Here is a 23,321-nt window from a genome sequence, read left to right as displayed (position 1 = left end):
ATGATGTCCCTCTGACAATGCCATGCTCACGATACCTGGCCTCTCTAAATGGCGACAATTTTTTTCTTCACTGCTTTCTCCAGTAGCTTCCCTACCTCTGATGTGAGACTAGTGTAACCTGGAATTCTTTTCTCCAGAAATTCATGGAGACTGTGCCATTGATGCCATTTCAGGCAGAGTTAGATAAATCTTTAAAACATGAGGGATTCAAGTGTTTTGGTAGCAGACAGGAAAGTGTAGTTAATTCTACAATCAGTCTATCAGTGATCTTATTGAACAGTATATTTGGCTTGAAGGACTGAATAGCTTACTCCTGCTCTTATGTATAATGTTTCTGTAATTTTTCTTGTTCAATGATTCCTGCCTTTAGTATCTTCTAGATTTCCATCTCTTGTTGAAATCAGAAATTGTGTGTGTGAAATTTTGGGTAGACTTCTTTCAGAGCCAAACCACTGGGCTGGCAATGAGTCAATAAAGAAATAGTCACAGCACTAGCCTTTGGTGCAGCCTCTTAACTTAAAAATTTGGATATAAAGGGACCCTAGCAGGGGTTTTAACATCTGCACATGTGCATCTAAATATTGGGTCAGTTCAGTTCCAAGAAAATGTGATTAATGGGAAAGGTTTACACGAAGTATTTCAAAATGGTCTTATAAGAGGAATTAAGACAAGTATGTGGTCTTCATCACAAGATCTGTCTCAAGAATAACTGCTAACTTTAACTATACCAACATCATATTTTCATTATCCAATTATAGAGACTTAGTGCATCACCTGTTCTTCTCAGTCCAAAGGCACTCATCAGTTCATTTGCTATTTTGACAGGAAAAGACTAACAATGATCTCTTCTCACAAACATAAGCTTGAAGTTGACAAGTTCATTTTGGGACATCTCCCTCACTTTATTTTTAAGGTTTTCCGCTCATTACCTCTCCATTATGATTCAGTATAGTTTTCTTTCTCAGTGATCAGCAGGTGTGCAATGTCCCTCAATAATGTTTTGTGACAGTCACAATTAAGTTTGCAGCCTCTGAGTCAAAGGTTGTGAGTAAAAGTTCCATTCCGGGTCTCAGAAAAATCAGGGTTAATACTCTTGTACTGAACTGAGAGAATTGAGTTCTGTTGTCATTTTGTGGATGTGATGGTAGAGTGAGATCCTATTTTCCCTTTCTGTTGTTTTGGCAATCCCTGGGTTACGACTGAATTTTGTTCTGGAATCTGATCAACTTGCTCACAAGTTGGAGCATCATTTAAGATAATGGAACACTGCTGCTTATAACATCAGGCAATGTTCATATTTTGGGTCTTTAAAAAATAAAACCATGTATTGGAAAGAACAAGCATTCGTAAGTCAGATGTTTGTAAGTTGAGAATTCCCTGTATGTGAAAGTTTCCATGACACTTTGAACAAACGCAAATGACTTATTCCTTATACATGGCTAATGCTTATCATTGATTCACCATTACCAGAGGGAATGATTCCATCATCATCACATTGTTGTTGGTGGGAGTTTGCCATGGAGTACCTATATTGCATCAGTGGCTACATGTAAATATAATATTTCATTGCTTGGAAAATGTTTTGGGATTTTGCATGACCTTGGCATCCTCTATATACACAAGGTTATTTTCTTTGCAGTTTTATTCTTAAACATCAGCAGAGATTGACTGCACCAAAGGATCCCCTGGTCATTTCCAGGTCAAAAGATTCATTTCAGAATCTCACCCATCCTTTGAGATTCCACGGAATTAATCAACAATGTGGTTTGTTGTTTTCTATGTGTGTAGCATGTACCAGAAAGTCAGTTTTTTCTAGACACTTAAAGATTATTAACAGTACTAACTAGATGACTACCCTATCAAGACTGACAAACATAACCTAGGTTCTCTCTTTACTGTTGTTATTGTGCATCATAAAAACATAACCAAATACCGAAGGTGTTATACTGACCTAATGGCATGGACAGAGTTAATGAATGTGTGGCATGATCTTTACAGCAGAACATCGTATGTTACTGTCTTAAAGCTACAGGTCTGTCTGTCTGGAATCTAGGCAATAATGCAGCAGTAGGGATGGGAAACAACCAATTAGAGGGGCTAAATGAATCACTCACTACGTTGAAAATGTAAGTATTGCTCAGGCGAGAGAGGACCACTTGGTGGTGGCGCTCATCTAGTGGTGAATATAGCTTCCTATAATGAACAAAAAGAACCATTCAGTGGACTGAGCCCAGAGATGGTTCTGCCTGCTGGGTGACTAAATTACAAAATTATCCTGTTAACTGCTACATAGGAAATTTTTGTTCTTTCAAACTCAAGTATCTAAACTTGGACATTGGAGTTCTGACATTCGTCTGTGAAGATAGCTACAGACACAGTAGGAAACTCTTTCACTGCCAGAAAACTGTCATTTGCTATGAAAGTTCAGTTTAACTGGTCTTTCCCAGGTTTAAATTCACATCACATCACTGCTGGGTGGATCACCTTCTGCACACTGAGCTCATTCATTAAAAAATGACTGGAGGCAAAAATGAACAGTGGAGTCGGTCCAATAATTCTATTTCCAAAATTTTATTGACAATTATTCCATCCTGTACATGAGGTAGATAGTGAACCTGCACATGATGAAGCACTAAGCACAATTGAGCAGTATCTGGTAGTGAATGGATGAGAGAGCATAAGAGAAAATCCACCATGGTGTGAACTCCCATCCAGCTCCACTGAACAGGACAGAGATATGTACTTTTGGAATGCAACTATCAAATGAAAACTGCCTCCCTTACACTAGCAGTTATACTAGGTATTGGGTAGCTGCCAAAAACTGTCAGTGCTGTGATTGAGAGAATGCAGGAGTCTCTTTCCAGCCTGTGCGGTATCACCTCACATTAGGACAGAGTCTGCAATCTGCCTTAGAGAGTGTCACCATCTTTAGTTCCAAGGCCATTCATGCTCTCAATAGAAGTTATTGTGTACAGCCTTCTTAGTTGTGTTAGAAGTTGAACTGAAGGCTACTGAAAAATCTGAGCTTCATATCAGAAATTCAGTTCAATTCAAAAATTGGTAAGCCATATGGAGCAGGATCTGTTGCAAACTAATGCAAGAATAGCCAAGGTCTTTTCCCCAGGGGAGTCTAAAACTAAAAGGCATAGGCTTACAGTGAGAGGGAAAAGATTTAAAAGGGACCTAAGGGGTATTTTGTTTGATGCATGTGTGGAATGAGCCACCAGAGGAAGTGATGGAGGGTGGTACAATTACAACATTGAAAAGAATCTGGATAGGTATATGTTTAGGAAGGGTTCAGACAGATATGAGCCAAATGCTGGCAAATGGGATTAGCTTTACTTAGGATATCTAGTTGGCATGGATGAATTGGACTGAAGGGTTTATTTCTGTGCTATATATCTCTACGATTCTATAACTCGAAGTAAGGAGTTACAATTGAATGATTGTGGCAATGGTGATATTGGATGACCCCGGTGCTCGTTCACCATCATGACAATCAAAGTCCACAAAGTTGTCAGGAAGCTGTCTGATTCAGCAAATAGCAGCAGCTAAAGAGTTTCTGCCTGTATTTTGAACTCACAATATTAAGTACTCAGAACTTGCCAACTGTACCGATAACAAAGCTTCTAATATGACCAACTGTGGCTTTCACCAGCTTTATGAGAGGAACACTTCACATAATTCAGAGTTAGTAAACTAACTGTCAAAAATTACACCATGGCTGACACTTGACTGAGAGAAAAAGAAAAGCAATCATTATGAAAGATGCTTTAATCTGTAGTGTGAATTTATAATAGCTTCTGAGTCAACACTGTCAGCACGTCTTTGATATAAGTATTGGTCAAATTAATTCAAAATTCCATTAAGTCAGGATTAATGTGGTAGTGAAGAAGGGTATTATTGCAGAGAGGTGTGTGTCAGCTTTCATTGCAGGAGTTTCCTCATTCTTGGCATCTCCAGCAATATGGATATGAGTGGCCCTTCCGTTCCTTCTTCGTTTTTCCCTGCAATTTTCCTTCCAATGGGGATTACTCTATTGCAGGACTTTCTCTGAATGAAACACTTGACTTTTGTTTGAAAGTAGGGCTGTAGTAGCTCATTTGCACCTTGGTGGGTGCGTGGTTGTGACGATACAAATGTTGAGCAGATTAAGTGGGTTTGTAATGCAGTGTTTTCCTCCCCCCAACCCCTCCGCCGCCGCCATCCCCAGCAACCTCCACACGCACCACACACCCCCCATCCCTCCCAAGTGTTCTATGTGTGTCCAAAACCTATCAATGCGCCACACATTGTCTAGTGCTGCTTAGCAATTCTCCTTTTTGGATATGGCCCTTATGTCCAGCTAAACAGAGCTTAGAGACAACTGTATGCTTCCAGACATATTCTTCATTCCAGTCACCACCTGCTCTTGAGTACTTTTAAAGTGTAAGTGAGACGTTGAAATCACAACTATATGTCCCAATGAACCCTGTAGTGTGTGAGTATCTGAACTAGTGCACAGTCTGCACGGGTCTGTGGCAGTTCATAATCAGAATACATCAGCTCCGCTGAAGAATAATGTCTATTGACTTCTGTTGCACTCATAAGGCCATTTAGAGGTATAAATGGATTAGTTGTGTCAGGGAAAAAAATGCCAAGATGAAGATGATCATATCTCACTTGCTGTTGAAATCAAATCATTATGACAGAAAGCCATCAGCCAATGATAATTAATTCTATCATCAAATAGCTGGGAAGTCCAGTATTTCCATCTCCAATGGTGAGAGACACTGGAAAACATCTGGTCTCAAATGTTTCTTCTCTGTTTATGAACGAGGCAAATCTTTGGAGGCAAATCATTTCCATTTCTCATTTTCTCTCATTGTGCTCTGTTCTTTCTTCTTTTGAAGTGAGAGAAAGAATAGGTTAATGAGTGACTATAATGCCAATTGCTCAGTCAGTGCATGGGGTGCTTTTGGTGAAAATGAGTTCTATGGAAAGACCTGAAATTGTACAGAATGTAGAGGAGAGCCAAGGGAGATGTATAGATAGGGGATTTAAGGAAACACTTAAGAGAGAGAGGTAGTTTGATGGATCTGTAAGATAGTGCGAAGAGTGCAGTGATGGTTTAGACTTGACAAGACGGAGCAAAGTGATAAATTGTTGAATACTGCAGAATGTAGGTTGTACATCTGTATTGGTTTAGTTATTAAATAGCTATTTACAGTGAATCACGAAGTGTGGCACTAACTTCTGCTGCTGCTTATGTCCTTGCTCATTTTTAGGCATAACATCTTGGTGTTGGGAGCAGATTTCATCCTCTTGGTGCTGAGTAACGTTTTCTCCTACCAGGTCCTCACTGAGTCCAAAAGCACATCAAGTGAGATGACAATGAATTGATTTACAGCCTTTGTTTGACACACTTTGTTTCGTCTTGTTTTAATTTCCAATTATACAAATTTTACATTTGGGTTGAACCTTCAACTACTGAAGTTGAGATTAGGTCATTTGGGTCCTAATTATACTCATTGTTGGAAATAAAACGCTAATGAGCTGCCAAATTCAAAACCACTGTATTTATATGGTGAGTCCAGTTATGTTGGAAAAACTGAATTTGATTAGTAGCTTAATTCTGGTTAGATTGGAATGTTAAAAAGTTCATCCTGCTTGAACTGTGTTTCTCAGCTGATAGAAGATCTTACTCACTCCCAATGATCCTTCGAATTAATATAAAAAGCTTTCAATCTGTGCTTATTAGGTTCATGCTGAACATTTCCTTACTCAAAATGCATTGTGTAAACTGTCACTGCTAATTGCAGATGTACTGTTTGTATGTTATGGATGTCAATTGAAATATTATGAGTTGTTTCATTAAAAAAAAAGATGTTGCTTCTACTTAATTATAGCTCTGTATTTTGTTATTCCATAAGTGGAATTGTTTATATGATTAAGAATTATGGATTATGTACTTTCTGTAGGCACTTTACTGAAATTGACATGATACTTAAAGATAATTTTCAATGCAAACTATGGGATTAGTTTTAGCTTGCATCTCATTTCAGTCTTAAATACAATTGTCAGGGCTTCAGAGTTGTGTAGAAAATTCCTGGATGTTTTAAGCCTTCATCAGATGTAGCTCTGAACTGGTCAATCTGAAACCATGTTATTCTAATTTTAAACTCTATTTCACAGATTCCTTTCTTCCAATAAGCTCCAGTTTATGAAACTAATTCACTTTTGACAGCATGAACTCTGTATGTCTACCACTTTTCGTTGATATGAATAACATAGATCTTAGGCTATCGTATAGTCATATTCAGTTGTGCCATTTCATTGCTTCAATTGTTATATTGAATATTTGACACAATCTCATCAAAATGATTTTGCAAAATGGAGACTCTATGGTGATTAATTACAGAAAGTCACTATAATAATGTTCGATGACAGCTGACTTTTTACATTTAACTCTAATCAGAATTAACATACTACTCAAATTCAGTTATTTGAACATCACAACCCAATCGGACTCAACATATTAACACAATGGCTACAAGACCAGGTCAGAGGCTATGAATCCTGCAGCGAGTAAGGTACCTCCTGACTCCATAAAGCCTGTCCACCAACAATGAGACACAAATTAGGAGTGTGATTGAATACTCCCCACTTGCCTGGATGAGTACAACTCCAACAACACTTGAAAAGCTTGACTTCACACAGGGCAATCTAGCCCATTTGATTGACATCCACAAGAATCCACTTCTTCCACCACCAAATTTCAGTAGCAGCACGGCTAACAAAGAACAAGATGCGCTGCAGAAACCCATTGTGCAAACCCACAACCACTTCCATCTGGAAGGACAAAGGCAGCAGATACATGGGAACACCACTATCCACATGTTCCCCACTAAACCATTCACAATCCTGACTGAGAAATATATCAGCATCCTTCACTATCATTAGGCCAAATTCCTGGAATTCCATCCCTAATGGTACTGTGATTCTACCTTGAGCACATGGAAGGCTTAGGTTCAAAAAGGCAGGACACCACCACCTTCTCAAGAGCAACTCAGGGCAAGCAATTAATACTGGCCACCCAGCGATGTTCGGATCTTACAGCAGAATAAAAACACCTGACTACCAACTACTGCACATCCATTTTAAATCTATATAATTGTAATATTATTTTCCACAACATCTATAGCTTTAAAAATTTATGTATTGTGCATTGAATTCTGGACACTAATTTTATCCTCTGAGAAAGTTTGAGATCAGTGTGTCTGCCATGATTATGAGTCTTTGTAAAGTTCTGAATTACAATATAAATCCCATTGCTTCATGCAGAATATTATATATTTATTAGCTCTGACTTTTCACCAACACGCAACTAATAATGATCTCAGAAATGAGTCAGCATATCCACATCTGATTTTCCTTTATCCCAAGTTTAAATTCTTTTCTGCATCTTCTCCTGTTCAGAAAATATCTGAAGTTAAAGCCATGATTCATTAGCTCAAGTTATTATGCCATTTTTCAATCCTCCTGTGGGAGCATAGTTCCCTATTGGGAGTGCCAATTTATCATAATTTCTTGCTAAAGTCAGATTTATAAATAGAAATGATAATTACATAAGGAAAAGAATTCCTTGCTCGACTTTGGTTTGCCATTTGTGAAGTATGTCATCCATATATGCATTGCGTTTGGGGCCAACAGTGGAAATAAGCTAACCAGAGCTGCCATTTATACAGCAAAACACATTCTCAGGTGATAATGGATAAATAAATTATTAATAACTACTTGGCCCAAATTGCATTTTTGTTGTTCCACTGAAGGTTTTCCACATGACTTATTTTGGCACAGTAATATACAGCAAAGAAATAAAAAAATTCTATATTCGAGTGAGTTGTTGATGAAGAATGATCGTTATCTGTAATGTCAGAAACTTGTTGGCATGAAGCAAGAAAATATCACAGAGAAGAATTTCACAAAACCTATTGATGACATCTGGCATCTACTGTGAATTAGGAGAAAGTGAGCACTGCAGATGTTGGAGCGTCCAAGGAGCTGGAATCATTCAGGGAATCATTCCTGAAGAAGGGATTATGCCCGAAAAGTCGATTCTCCTGCTCCTTGGATGCTGCCTGACCTGCTGCGCTTTTCCAGCAACACATTTTTCAGCATCTACTGTGAATGTCTGAAATCTGAAAATGATGCAACAGTTCCCCTTTCCCAAATGTTAAAAATGAAAAAAAAAACTGAGAAATCATCCTTTGAAATGACAAAAGCATTCAAGTGTAATAATAAATCCATTCGACCAGAACACATAATTGTTACAGTTCCAATTAAAGGTGTCCTGGAACATTTTGTATTGTACATGTTATCTGGATGATTTCAGATAAATGTGCCATTTATCTAAACCAAGATTCTACACAAGCAAATGACTTTTCTTTCACTTCAACTGTACATCATTTATTATCCAAGCATATCATTTAAAGCTCCAAACCCTACTTTACTAAACCTTTTTAAATGGATAACCAGAGCCCGACATCAACTACACAATGTCAATCATTGTATTCACACACATCAGAAATCCATTTATTTTGTCTTTTGCTTCAAACACTATCTCTCTCAGTATAATAGCAATAGCACTAGATAAAAAGAATAGTGCAGCAAACAATATGTTTTACTTCATCTTGATTTCATTTTTTTATATCACGTTTGATTAAAGCAGGAGTTTCCCTTGATTATGATCACATTAGGTGGAAAATTCTGTCCCTACTTGGAATTTATGGAAGGGAAGGTGAGGTGACGTAATTGGTGCAAGCTTTTATTCCTTTTTTCCCTGGTTATGGAATCATAGAACCGCTACAGTGCAGAAAGGGGCCATTTGCCCAACATATGTGCAGCAAACTACTGGCATATCACACAGACCAAGCACCCATACCCTATCCCCATATGGCTAATCTATCTAGCCTGTACATCTTTGGACTGTGGAAAGAAAGCAGAGCACCAAGTGGAAACCCCGCAGTCACAGGGAGAATGTGCAAACTCCACACAGACAGTCCCCCCAAGGCTGGAATCAAACCAACAAAATATTCTAACGGTAGGAATATGTCATGGGTTTACCCACACAACCATAGATGACCCAATTTATGTTGACTTGTCTGAAATATAAATCAAAACAGGTGATCACCTTGCTCCATCTTAACCTCAGTTGTGGATCAGATGAGTCCTGTTCCCGAGCTAGTTGTCACCCTGAGGCATATTACCTTATACTCCTTTTCTATTCAACAGCCTGTGTGGTCAATCTTTGACACTGTCTAGTCTTCAGTGATTGATCAACTGTCTGTTGACAAACATCACAAGTATGTCATGTCTACCACGGTCAGTTGATCTATTTGTCCCCTCATCAGCCTACTCACACTGCTCAGATAGGCTATATCGTTACAGCTTTCGTGTCATCCAATCAACCATACGATAGCCGCACAACATGACCCATGTGGTCAACTACATTTTGTGTTGCTGACAAATGGTCACTGGGTCAGTGTGCCTCGTGCTGAGCTATAACATTTAACTTAAACACATAGGTATCTCTTTAGAAAACAGAGATGGCCCAGTGATGTTTTCATGATTATGTCGCCATCAGACTGATTGATCTTCCAATGCATTTTCTCTTACTTAGTCTAACCCAACAAATTTAAGGCCAGAGGCAAAAAATTCAGTCTCCTAATGGCAGAGTGAATGTCTGCAATTAAGTGCTCAGAGCCTTTCAGGTAGGTTCACTTTCCTGTCTTGTATTCATCAGAATTTCATGAATACTTGTTCAGTAACAATCTATCATGGGCACAGGTCTATTCCCCAAAAGTGGAAAAGCATGTGTTTACAAACCTGACTATGTACATAAGGTTGTGCCTGACAGTTTAGGCTCTTTTCTCCAAGCTCCAGTGAACTCAAAGTTCCTTGGTTATGTGGCTCCTTCATTACTCAGGTGTTTCTTTTTGCAAAAACTTAGAATTGAAACTGTTTCATATTGATCAGCTCTTGGGAAATGTCAGTCACATGCAGTATGGTTTGTCCTTACTAAGCCTTACAGTCTGTGAGGTGAACCATGACTGGTCCAGCACAAGTGAAGTGAAGCCAACCACTCTGTGCAATGTCAGAAAATTTAACCAGGACAGACATGTGCGGCAGAATTCAAAAGGTTTTCAAATCAAAAAGTCATATTTTGCCATTGTTCTTGCCCTCTGTCATCCTTTAATGAAAAAAAAATGAAAAAGAAAGAACAAACCAATATAAATACCGGAAGAAACATCAAAGCAGCGCTTCACACGAGGCTCCAACAGCACTGATGATGTTCCCTAGCCAGGGAATGAAACGTTTGCAGCAAAAACTTCCAGCTCGGCGAGCAGAGCCACAACAACGGATACCCGAGCTACAAATCTTCAAGAACAAACCAATATAAATACCGGAAGAAACATCAAAGCAGCGCTTCACACAAGGCTCCAACAGCACTGATGATGTTCCCTAGCCAGGGAACGAAACGTTTGCAGCAAAAACTTCCAGCTCGGCGAGCAGAACCACAACAACGGATACCCGAGCTACAAATCTTCAATCAGATTTTTTAAAAAATCAGAAATCTCTATTTGCCCAGTTATGATGAAAAGCCAGTGGCCTGATGATGTATAAACTGCTGACTATTGGCACTCCTTTATGTTTTAAGTATGAACCCTGATAAATGTGTGAGAAGTATCACAACATCCTGGGTGACAGACCTCTGTAGTGGCAACTATTCAACCCAGCTTATACTTTTCGGAGCATGAAGCATGGAGTAGACAGTAATAGACACTCCAGCAGAACAGAGCAAATCATTCATTTTTTTAGTGGCACAAGAACAAGGTTCTCTTGAGCTACGCATGGGTGTTGGCCTCCACAGCCACTTCTGTCCAGACTCCCTTTGCCAGTTGGAAGTGTCATTTATTGCCATCCAGTAGAAAAATAACTTATCTTCTTGAAAAGCCTTCAGAAGAATCTTTTAGAATCCCTAGTCTGTGGAAACATGCCCTTCAGCACAACAAGTCCACACCGACCCTCCAAAGAGTAATTCACCCAGACCCATTCCTCAACATTTATTCCTGACTAATGCACCTAACCTGCACACCCCTGAACACTGTGGGACAATTTAGCATGGCCAATCCACCCTAACCTGCAACCTGCACACCCCTGAACACTGTGGGACAACTTAGCATGGCCAATCCACCCTAACCTGCACACCCCTGAACACTGTGGGACAATTTAGCATGGCCAATCCACCCTAACCTGCACACCCCCTGAACACTGTGGGACAATTTAGCATGGCCAATCCACCCTAACCTGCACACCTTTGGATGTGGGAGGAAATCAGAACACCTGGAGGAAACCCAGGTCGACACGGGGAGAATATGCAAACCTCACATAGACAGTTGCTCGAGGCTGGACTCAAACCCAGGTTCCCGGCCCTGTGAGGAAGCAATGCTAACCACTGAGTCACTGTGTCACTTCACACCCATCCCCCCATCTAGGGAGTCATTGCAAAAGAATGGTGCCATTGTTTGGCCTGTATTTCTCTAGAGGTGAGTGAGCATCCTGAGCAGAGGCAAGTAACTCTGGCCTGCAGAAAATGAAGAGATGTCCAAATGTCTTACAAGCTATGGCCCTTAGATTTGGAGCTGAAAACTCCCAGCTAACTGCAGAATGCTCTGCCTATAAGATCTGACACACTCATGTTTACGTTTTTTAAAATAATCTACACGATGTGGGAGTACCTAACTGGCATTTATTTCCCATCCCTAATTGCCCAGAGGGTAATTAAGAGTCAGCCACATTGCTGTGAGTGTGGAGTCACATGTAGGTCAGACCAGGTAAGGATGGCAATTTCCACTCTTAAAGGACATTAGTGAACCAGATGGATTCTTCCTGATAATTAACAATGGTTTCACCATCTGCCATGGTGGGATTTGGACACAGATCCCCAGAACATTACCTGGATCTCTGGACTAATAGACTAGAGATAATACTGCTAGACCATTGTCTACCCTGAGGTAATGAGGCTAGGAAGAATGTAATTGCATAAGAAACCCTAGTTCCTATGTGGAGGTCTCTCTTGCTGCCAAGTTTGTCTCCACAAACATCTTCAAAGAATGAATATTCCTACACTAGTATTTTGCTGCTTCTGTTTTTAAATCATTTTCTGGACTTTGTTATGGACCAGGCCAGACCTCCTCAAAACATTTCAAGAAAGTAGCCCAGTCCCCAACTTTGCGATTGTTTTAAGCAGGTGTAGGGTGGGTATTCTGGTAGTATGCAGCTGGTCAAACCACTTAGTTTTATACAAAGCAGAATTTGTTTGCAAGATTACCAAATGAAACACAAACAAAAGAGAATAGAATACAGAATAGCTTAACCTATCTGAAAACCCAACAGATTACCCCAACTTAATGATGCTGTTCCAAATAGTTGCAACAATCCGCATAAACACCCCTTGGCAAGAAAGGTAAAGCCAAACACAAAATCTTACAGGGGAGATATCACAGAGAGATGGCAGAGAGATTCAGCATGGAACACCTTCTTCCATACAGCTGTTTCTTTGACCAGCAGCCTCAAAACCAACTGACTGCATGCTCTGAACAGCGACATTGCCAAACCAGAGCAAAGCTGAACTGGGAGAACTGGCCACTCCCCTTTCATTGTACAAGTGTTTTTTTTTCAACTTAAAAGCTTTCACAAATAGCTCAATCCAGATGTTTCACAGCTAGTGTCTGAAGCTAAAAGGACAACCTAACCTTGTTAGAGGAGCAGCATCGTCACAACTTTGTAATGTCTTTCTCTCTATTTTTGACTGGTGATGTGTGCAATTTATAGATACCGCCAAGCATCAAGTATGAATTGATGACATTCAAAATGACCACCCACAAGTTCCTCTCCAAGCCACGTAATGTCCTGACTTGGAAACATATCACCATTCCTTCACTGTAATGGGTCAAAATACTGGAACTCCTTTCCCAATAGAACTGTGGGCGTCTCTACACCCTAAGGACTGAAGCAAATCACAAAGGTAGCTCATCACCACATTCTCCAGAGTGACTAGGGCTGGCAATAAATGGATGGCACTAACATCCCATGAATGAACAAAATAAAATGACACTCCTGCTCCATGAGAAATTCAAACATTTGTATCCACTTGATAGTTTACAATAAGTGGCATCAGAAATAAGCTATCGGAAGATTTAATTGATTTTTTTCTTAAAATGGGCAGCAAATATGTCTTATAACAATCAATATGTATTTGGTTTACCTTAGAAAGAGATCTAAATATTTTGAAGCATCCTGCTGTTATACATTTAATTGGTTTTGAGGTGGTTGCAAAATGAATGATATGCAAGAATGAACCAGCTGTATTGAAATTTGTTAGTTTGTCTGAAGCAGGAATTATATACAAGCTGATTAGAAATGTAAAGTTTCTTGACAAACAATATTTTTGTCAGAGTTCAATTGCATATGTTCATCTATTTCTAATCATTACCATATAACTTGGATGTCAAGTGGATACCAACAATCTAGATGTTATCTTTAGAAGTTAGAAATTTATTTTGTTTTTAATGGGACTTGGTTGTGAAACTAATAGCGAGAGTTTGGAAAAATAAAATATTAGAAAGCTTTATTATACTCAATATGATAGTTTGTCTGGTCAGTTTATGCTTTTATGACTTCTAACAGTCATATTGACACATTTCAGAATGTTAAGTTTTATTTTACTCTTCATATATTCAACATGAGTATTATCAACAATATTTTGGTGATTTATGATCATCTCACAATTTTTTTTCATATTTTTGCTTATTAATTTGTTTTTCACCATTGGTTTTCCATATCACAACAACTTGTACTCTTCCTGAGCAACTGGAAGGCCTTTTGTTCCAACAAATGAGTTTTTAAGGATGTAAGCCTGCTATGGATACCTCCTTTGGTTCACCAATATCACCAATCTAAGCATCTTCCTTCTCTATGAGTAAATTCATACTGCTCTATAATAATTTGTCTGGTAATAGAATGGAGGGAAATGATAATAGCATCCCATTTCGATCTGAACCACATTCCCTTATACTGAAGGCAAATTTCCAAACTCCCTTTTCCTGTCCTCATCCTCTTCATAATCTTTTACTGATTGCCCTTCCCACCACCATTCCAACCAACATTACACCTTTCACTCCTTACCTGCCTTCATTACTCTCTCTAATCATCTATATAGTAGTTCTAACCAAATTTTAAACTTCAGAATGTTTTATTAATTTCTTTATCATTGCTTTCCTATCATTATTTTGTCTCATTATTTCGTACCCTGGATCCGTGATCTTGCATCAAATCAAAGGTCAAATTGTTTTTGCAAGGTTGCACTTTCTATTTCTTCACATTCAGAGTAAGAAAATTCCTCGAAATCTAAACTAGAGCAGGAATTCCACTGCCCATTTAACCCATGCCCATCAATAATGTCGAAATGGCATGTAGACACCTTTTGTTTTAAATTAGTGCTATGTGTCAGACACTCTTTCACCAAGAGCTCATGTCATCTCAGTCTAAAGTCTCTTCTTTCTGATGACTGTAAAGGTCTTAAGTAAGGATAGATGTGGTTTTGCTTCAGTTCCTTTCGGCATGGGACAAAAGTGTAAAACAGCTCATAATTGACAGGTTACCTCAGAGAAACTGTAAGAATAGTGTGAAAAATGGAAAAGACACTCTGCTACAACAGCGTTTTACTTTGCATCAAACCATGATCTCAACTTTAATGATAACACAGGGTGAGGAAAAAGAACATGTCCCAAATTTCAGAAATATATATCAATTATCTCTCACATACCAGGATATTGCCATATCACATTGAACTCACTCTTACTGCCATAACAATTTTGAGTGAATTACAAAGATCAAAAGTAGTTTAACAGAACAGTGAGAATTTATTTTTCATTCTTGCACTTTGGTTGATATTTGAAACACTGTCTGAAATGGAGAAGAGGATGATACTTCAGAGGCAATTAGAAGTTAACCAGGTTGTATGGGTTTCAAATCAACTCCTAGAGCACCATATTTCTTGGCGTCCAACTGGTGGAGAACCTCACCTGATCCCTCAACATCAGCTCCATAGCCAATAAAGCCCAGCAGTGTCTCTACTTTCTGCACAGGCTGAGGAAAGCACACCTCCACCTCCATCCCCCACCCTCACCACATACTACAGAGGGTTCATTGAGAGTACCCTGAGCTGCTGCATCACTGCTTGATTTGAGAATTGCACTGTCTCGGATTGTAAGACCTGATAATGGATAGTGAGGACAGCGGAGAAGATCATTGAGGTCTCTCTCCCATCCATTACAGACATTTACACCACACACTGCATCCAAAAGGCTAAGAGCATTGCGGAAGAGCCCAAATACCTTCACTCAAACTCTCCTCCCTCCTGCCATCAGGCAGAAGATAACAGAGCATTTGGTCTCTCACAGTCAGACCATGCAACAGATCAACTGATTCATTACCAAGTTGCATGAGTTCCAACAATTAACAGCAGAGTTGGTAACAGAAACAGTACTGTGGTTGTTACCATAAAAAGAAAAATGTTTCAAAACATTTTGGTTCAAAATTTGTTATAAATCATTTTTGGGTACCTAAATGACAGTGTATATTCATCCAAGTTGATATATATACCAAGATGCAATGCTGAATAGAATTATACTCACTAAGCCATTTCCATGTTTATCTGATGAAATGATACTCATTGATTTGAAGGGCTTATGCTCGAAACGTCGAATTCTCTATTCCTGAGATGCTGCCTAACCTGCTGTGCTTTGACCAGCAACACATTTGCAGTCATTGATTTGAAGACAAGTTTATTTAGCATTTCTGACTCCACAGATGATGCAAACATTTATGTGTCACAAAGATTATCGAATGCCAGGATCTTACCTCAGTGTCTGTAGAAACCAATGATTAACACCCAAGTCATAGCATAACATATCCAATTTCAATTTCAGGCCATTAATTAAGGGCATTCTAGAAGAAAGTGGTATTGTCTGAAAGATTGCTTTTCAAAAGAAAGCTATGTAAATAAGATATATAGTCTGCTAATCTGTTAAATATAAAGGATTCTATAATATAAAGCAAATAAGAGCAGATTCCCCTACTGGATTCCTTCCTTAAGTCCTTAATTCCTTGAAAAATATCAAATTAACTCATGATTATTGAAGTAAATGTTGAATTGAATTAGCTTTCCTGTCATGTACTAACATGAGTGCAGAGAAAATTTTACAAAGTCACCACTGGTTGTGTCATCTTAGGTAAAAGGTACTTAGGTATAGGATCTTATGAATAATTTTGAAAAAAAAATAAAAAAAGTTTAGCATTAAAGTCCTTCAAGCAGACCACACCAGGCCACACCACCAGGCAGCAATGGGTCTCAACTCCAATCCACGTCAAACTCAACCTTTAGCTGCTTGTTGTCATCAACACCTTGATCTGATTGTTCTCATGCCGCCTTGGTCTCACTGTTCTCACCGTCACCTTGGTCTCACTGTTCTCACCACCGCCTCAGTCTGATTGTTCTCACCGCCACCTCGAACTGACTGGTCACACCACCACCTCGGTCTTACTGTTCTCACCGCTGTCTCAGTCTGACTGTTCTCACCGCTGTCTCAGCCTGACCGTTGTCACCACCACCTCCATCTGACTGCTTACACCGCACCTCAGTCAAACTGTTCTCACCATAGCCTCAGTCTGACTGCTCACACAGCCGCCTTGGTCTGACTATTCTCACCATCACTTCAGTCTGACTGTCTGCACTGCTGCCTTGGTCTGACTTTCTTCACTGCTGCCCCGATCTGCTTGTTCTCACCATTGCCCTGGTTTGCCTGTTCTCGCTGTCACCCCGGTCTGACTGTCCTCACCTCTGCCTTGGTCTGACTGTTCTCACAGCCACCTCAGTTCGACTGTTCCCACTGATGCTTTGTCTGACTGTTCTTACTGCTGCCTCAGTCTGACTGTTCTCACTGCTGCCTCGATCTGACTGTTCTCACTGCTGCCTCGACCTGACTATTCTCACTGCAGCCTCGACCTGACTATTCTCACTGCAGCCTCAGTCTGACTGTTCTCACTGCCACCTCAGTCTGGCTGTTCTCATCACTGCCTCAGTCTGACTGTTCCCACTGCTGCCTCAGTCTGACTGTTCTCACTGCTGCCTCAGTCTGACTGTTCTCACTGCCGCATCTATCTGATTGTTCTCACTGCTGCTTTAGTCTGACTGTTCTCACTGCTGCCTCAATCTGACTGTTCTCACTGCATCCCCAGTCTGCCTGTTCTGCCACCTTTGTCTGACTGTTCCTACTACTGCATCTGTCTGCCTGTTCTCACTGCTGCTTCAGTCTGACTGTTCTCACGTCCACCATGGTCTGACATTTCCCATCACCCGCTTCTGTCTGACATTTCTCACTGCTTCCTCAGTCTGACATTTCTCACTGCTTCCTCAGTCTGACTGTTCTCACTACCGCCTCTGCCTGACTGTTCTCACTGCTGTGTCTATCTGATTGTTCCCAATGCTGCCTCTGCCTGACTGTTCTCACTTTCACCTTGGTCTGACTGTTCCCATCACTGCTTCTGTCTGACTGTTCTCACTGCTGCCTCAGTCTGACTGTTCTCACCACCGCCTTGGTCTGACTATTCTCACTGCTGCCTCAGTCTGACTGTTCTCACCGCTGCCGGAGATGCTAGGAGACCTCACCCTCTGACACATTGGGCTCGCTTGTTCTGCAATTACTTGACTCCAATGTGCAGAGCTCGCTCTCGTCTGCATTGATTTCCTCTGCATAGCACAAGCTTGCTCTTCACAGAAAGTAAGGAGATTAAAGTAAGAACAAAAAGAACAGTGAGAGAAGAGAAAAAAAAAGTGAAAACAGGCAGAGAAGAAAACCTCCGGGCAGGAGACTGCACGCTGTGCTGCTACTCCACCGCCATCTTTAGTGTTGCTGCAAGCAATTGGAATGTTTCAGATGACAAACATGAAGAAACTAAAAATATTAATTGCATTATAAACAATGTCTCCGGAAGAAGCGCTGTGCAAGCTGTGCATAATTTGGCATCATTAATTTAAACCAGGTATTGAGGGATAATGAACTTAAACAATCTACTTGTGTACTCTCAACAAAACAAAACAAGTAGAGGGTACATTGATCATACAGAGAAATTGTTACCTACGTCCTACATTTTGTAAATCTTTGTCAACCCATTTTTAGAGGAGTAGAAATCCCCAAGGTAATGCTAAATTCAAACAGTTCATTAGCGTTTGCGAGCAATATTGAGTCTGAATCTTATAAAAAATTGGGACACAGTAATTTAACATGAGTAGGGTGCCTCACGAACTAAATGTAAAAGTTCCAGAAAATAATGGAAAGAAGTGTGTCATGCCATTTGTTCTGTTGTGTTAATTTTTTTGGGAGAGACATTAGCATCAACCATCCTACCTAGGCTGGTTAAAGTTCATTCTCATCATTCAGTCTGGAATTACATTTACAGAGTTGCTTAATTTGTGAGAGTTATACCCACTTTTATGGGGGACGTTTTAAACTGAAAGACAATAGCAAGGGTGAGTTGGTTGATATGATTTGCAGTTCTCACATGATTCTTAACCTGGGATGTCACAATAGCCTCTTAAAACTTGGAGTCTCCACTTCAGCTGTCTCAAATTCATCTGCTTCTTTCCTAAATCTTTTAATCTAGACTTTTCTTTTCTTTCCAGTGTTACCACTTTAGGGCCTTGTGAAGCTGTCCATGCTCCTCACAAAAGAAGGAGTTAACTACCTCTGTTAAGATTCAATAAGAAACTCCATATTTTGGGGGAGCTTGTTATTAAAACTAAGGCAACAATAGTCTTTTTTTTGTGGCTTTTCATTCTTGTGGTTAGGCACAGGGGATCAATGTAATAACAGACATTTAACTTGCGAATATGATCTTTCCAACAGGAGGTGAAATTTCATTAAATAAAACATCCTCTGTATAGCAAAAAGATGGGTTCATCAGTTTATACAGTATTTTTGCTTGCCTCATGCGACCACAGTCATGAGCTACCTGCACTGAAGTATCAACTGAGGATCATGTCACTTTAATCAACAGGAAGTGATACCACAAAATGTCTATAATTTTCAGAAGTTCGATCCTGTGTGTTATGATAATTCATTGTAATAGAGTCACAATCACTTGGTTCTTTGTCATTCCATAGCAAGTTGCTTATTCAGCAAGGAAGAGAAAGAATTGATTGAATCCTGGCAGAGATGGCTTATCTGCTGAAGCCATAGCTCATGAAATAGTGTCTAATGGCGTCATAAAATGGTGTCTAATAACAGTGTCATAAAATGGTGTCTAATAGTGTCATAAAATGGTGTCTAAGGGTGTCATAAAATGGTGTCTATTGGTATCATAAAATGGTGTCTAATTATCATGATGCCACATAGAAAAGGCCCAAATGCATCAATAGAGTGGTAAAATAAGTGGTGGAGACAATTAATCATATACACTTCTGGTGCCTGGACAGGTTTGGAAGCATCTGTCACACTGCTTCAAATAAAATGGAGAAGATTATAGTTGATCCACTATACATTGCAAAATTTCACTCCGAAGGAATGGATAACTTTGGGCTTCAATAGACAAATCACCTGTGGAACTGGGGAAACTGAACCTGGTGGAATCCCTCACAAAGGCACAACGCTGAAGCCAGAAATTGAATAATGGCTCAGAACATTGATAATTTCTGCACCCTGCCACCCAATACCCATCAGTAACCTCTTCCTTCAAAACCCAACACTCAGCCCTCGCTAATACTTCACCAGAAGAATGCAGAGGAATTGGAAAATTTTGCTCTGGAATGCCAGGCAAGATTATAATTGGAACAACTGAGCTACTTTAAAGGAAATGTTGGGAGATCTATGGGGCAAGAGCGGATATGAAAAAATAATTGGATAGTTTGTTTAAATAACCAGTACGGGCATAATGGGTCAAATGACATTCTTTTGTGCTATCAGATTTGTTGATTTTATTTATTCAGCGAACTGTGATTTGTATTTTAACACTCTAAAATACAAAGGCAGTCAGAAAGAAAACTACAGCAAATAACTATTGTGAAGTTAGATTTACCAGTCCTTAGGACTGCATTAGTACATGGACTCTACTGCGACATGGGAGGGCTCCTGCAGAAATATAATTGAATAAATTGAGAACTGTCCTGAAGAAAATATTGTTAGCTGATAGTTGCTTGTGCTTCTTCTGCAGCCCAAGGCAATGTCCTAGTCCTTTCATCTGGCTGATCTCCCTGTTCTGTGTTGCATAAAGGATCAGCAGGAAGCCCACATAAAGAACCACAATCTCTTTCATCCCTGCAATCAAAAGGATTGTTTCAAAAATTAACACATGCTTATTAAAAAAATACCTTTCTCAAGAGAGGAAGTAAGTTCCAAATGATCAACTCAGAAACAAAAAAAAACACTCCTTTACTAATTCTTAGGACTAAATTAGAAACAAATCAAAGTACAAAATGACAGTTTTGTATACATTTTTAGATTTTAAATGAAAGTGTACCAGCTGTTAGAGGATTTGTTTTAATTGCACAGAGCATCATTGATCGGGTCTCATTTCATCAAAAATGGATCGGGAAAGGTATTGTGCATAAAAGATGTGGTGAATATTTTAAACATACTTTCTAAAAATTGTTATTCATGCATTTGAAAATGTGGGCTGCATTGTTTTTGAATTAATTGCATTTGATTAATACATTGCCAGACAGTTCAAAGAAGACAATAATCACATCAGTTTATTTGATTTTCATGAGGCAGCATCTATTTGTTTGCCTATGTGTAAGATGTGCTTCTAAGTTATTAAAAACTAAATAACACCTTTTTTTGTCAACGTCTCAAAATGTACTTTATTTAAACATAGTTTTGTTTATACAGTAATTTAATATATTATTATGGAATAACATTATAGGGTCTATTTTCAAATTGCAGCAATGTAGGAATATGAGAAAAGGAATAAAATATGGAAAAAGTATGGCTGTTCAGCCCATCAAGACTGTTTGGTATTTAATTAGAGTGTGGGTTTGTTCTAAAATCCCTTGATACTGATACTTAACAAAAAAATCTGTCAATTTCACTCTACAAAGCTCCAATTGACAAGGAATCCGCAACCTTTATCAGTTAGATAATCACAGATTTCTACTGCTTCTGTCTGAAAATGTGCTTTGTTCAGACCTGCTCCCATAAACTGCCCAGTTCTAGTATTAAAGTTATAACTACTTAGCCTTGATATCTTCATAAGATGAAATAGGCACCTTGAATCTACAGTATAAGATTTTAATTATCCTGATCTTGCTATTCCTTAATCTTCTATTTTCAAGGGAATATTAGGGAAGTTTATGTAAGCTGGACTCGTAATTTAACCCTTTCAACCTTGGTATAATTGTGCAATTATTGTAACAAAATAATTATTTTTTAGTACATGTGCACATCAGATTCATGTGGGCAATATCTAAGAAATCATGTGGCACTTAGCCTTAATTTGGTGATACTAGTTCAGACCATATATTGAAAACAATACTAAATTCAATAGCATTGGAAGAATTCAGGCATCAGAAGATGTCCTATTAAATGAGAAGATCAAGAAGTTAAAGTTAAAATTTTCTGCTCGTAGACTCAAAACTAAAATCAATTTATATACATGATATTGTGTACCTCCCCATTAGTTACACACTAAACATAACAGAAAATGTTGGACGCTGTTGCATTAAGGTGTAAGGGATTTTGTTCTAATAGGGTGATTATTCAAAATATTGCCAAACCAAACTCTATGGTACTGAAAAATTCATTTGAGAGATTTATTGTTTCAAAATTTAATTAGTTGTAGAGATTCTGAAAAAAAAGAACTTGCTTTTACATTTTCTGCCTGCCTTTTGAATCTTTTTAAAAATCCACCTTCAATTTGTTTTTGGTATACTATTCAATCTAATTTCAAATGCCTGTTTTTAAACTTGCAGTTTTAGAATCTGCAAACTTCAATGAGGATTCTTCAATCTGATTGGTAGAGGAATCATTTTGTTTCTTTTCCCTCCCATGCCGCTGTTGGAAGCATTGCGTTGGGTCAATCATCTGGTGATGGCTCAGTCACAAACATTTAGTTCTGTCAAACACTGGTACTGGCATACAGAAACAAAAACCTCACAAATATTCGCTGAAATAATTCTAATCACTTCTGGCATGGCCCATTTGGCAGTCTCTGACTACAAATATACAACACAGACACATCATGCTGTGCTTGCACTGAGTTGGCAATTTAGATAAATGTGAGATGTTGCATTTTGGAAAGGCAAATCAGGGCAGGACCTATACACTTAGATTAGATTCCCTAAGTGTGTAAACAGACCCTTTGGCCCAACTAGCCCACACCGACCCTCCGAAGAGTAACCCACCCAGATCCATTTCCCTCTCATTAATGCACCTAACCTATGGGCAATTTAGCATGGCCAATTCACCTGCCCTGGACTGTGGGAGGAAACACATGCAGACACGGGGAGAATGTATAAACTCCACACAGACAGTCACCCAAGGCTGGAACCGAACTTGGGACCCTGGTGCTGTGAGGCAGCAGTGCTAACCACTGAGCCATCATGTTGCCCCTCTTAATGGTAGTGTCTTGTAGCAGTTTGCTGAATGAAGAGTCCTTAGGGCACAGGTTCATAGTTCCTTGAAAGTGGAATCACATACAGAGAAGATAGTGAAGAAGGCATTTGGTGCACTTGCTTTTATTGGTAAGTGCAGATCAGTTTAGGATATATGGTTGCCATGAATGTGTTGGACCAAAGGGTCTGTTTTTGTACTGTACAACTCTATGCCTTTATGACTCTACAGTGAATCAAAGAGCATCTAAATTTGATTTGATGCACATATAGCCATTTTGGATCTCGCAGGTCTTGTTAATGCCCCCTCTTAACCATAACCATTCAAATATGCATTCAACTGCATAAGGGTTGGTCGTATTTCAGAAAGGCATTATAATCTTCAAGACAGCTAAATGACATCACAAATTTGATGCTCTGATATAAAGTATGTTCACTTTGCACCTTGCACATTCAGACTGCTAGCCATTCAGATTTCCAGCCAACTATATACATTGTGTAATGGTATAACAAGTAACCATATAACCCAGACTATTTGCAAGCATCAGTTGTCATATCAGTGTGCATAGTTAGTTGTTAATAAATGGAAACCTTTTTCAATAACTATCTGAAT

The sequence above is a fragment of the Hemiscyllium ocellatum genome, chromosome 11 (genome assembly GCF_020745735.1).
Source record: "Hemiscyllium ocellatum isolate sHemOce1 chromosome 11, sHemOce1.pat.X.cur, whole genome shotgun sequence".
Classification (NCBI taxonomy): domain Eukaryota; kingdom Metazoa; phylum Chordata; class Chondrichthyes; order Orectolobiformes; family Hemiscylliidae; genus Hemiscyllium; species Hemiscyllium ocellatum.
The sequence above is the reverse complement of the archived record's forward strand: the minus strand, read 5'-3'. Positions refer to the sequence as shown.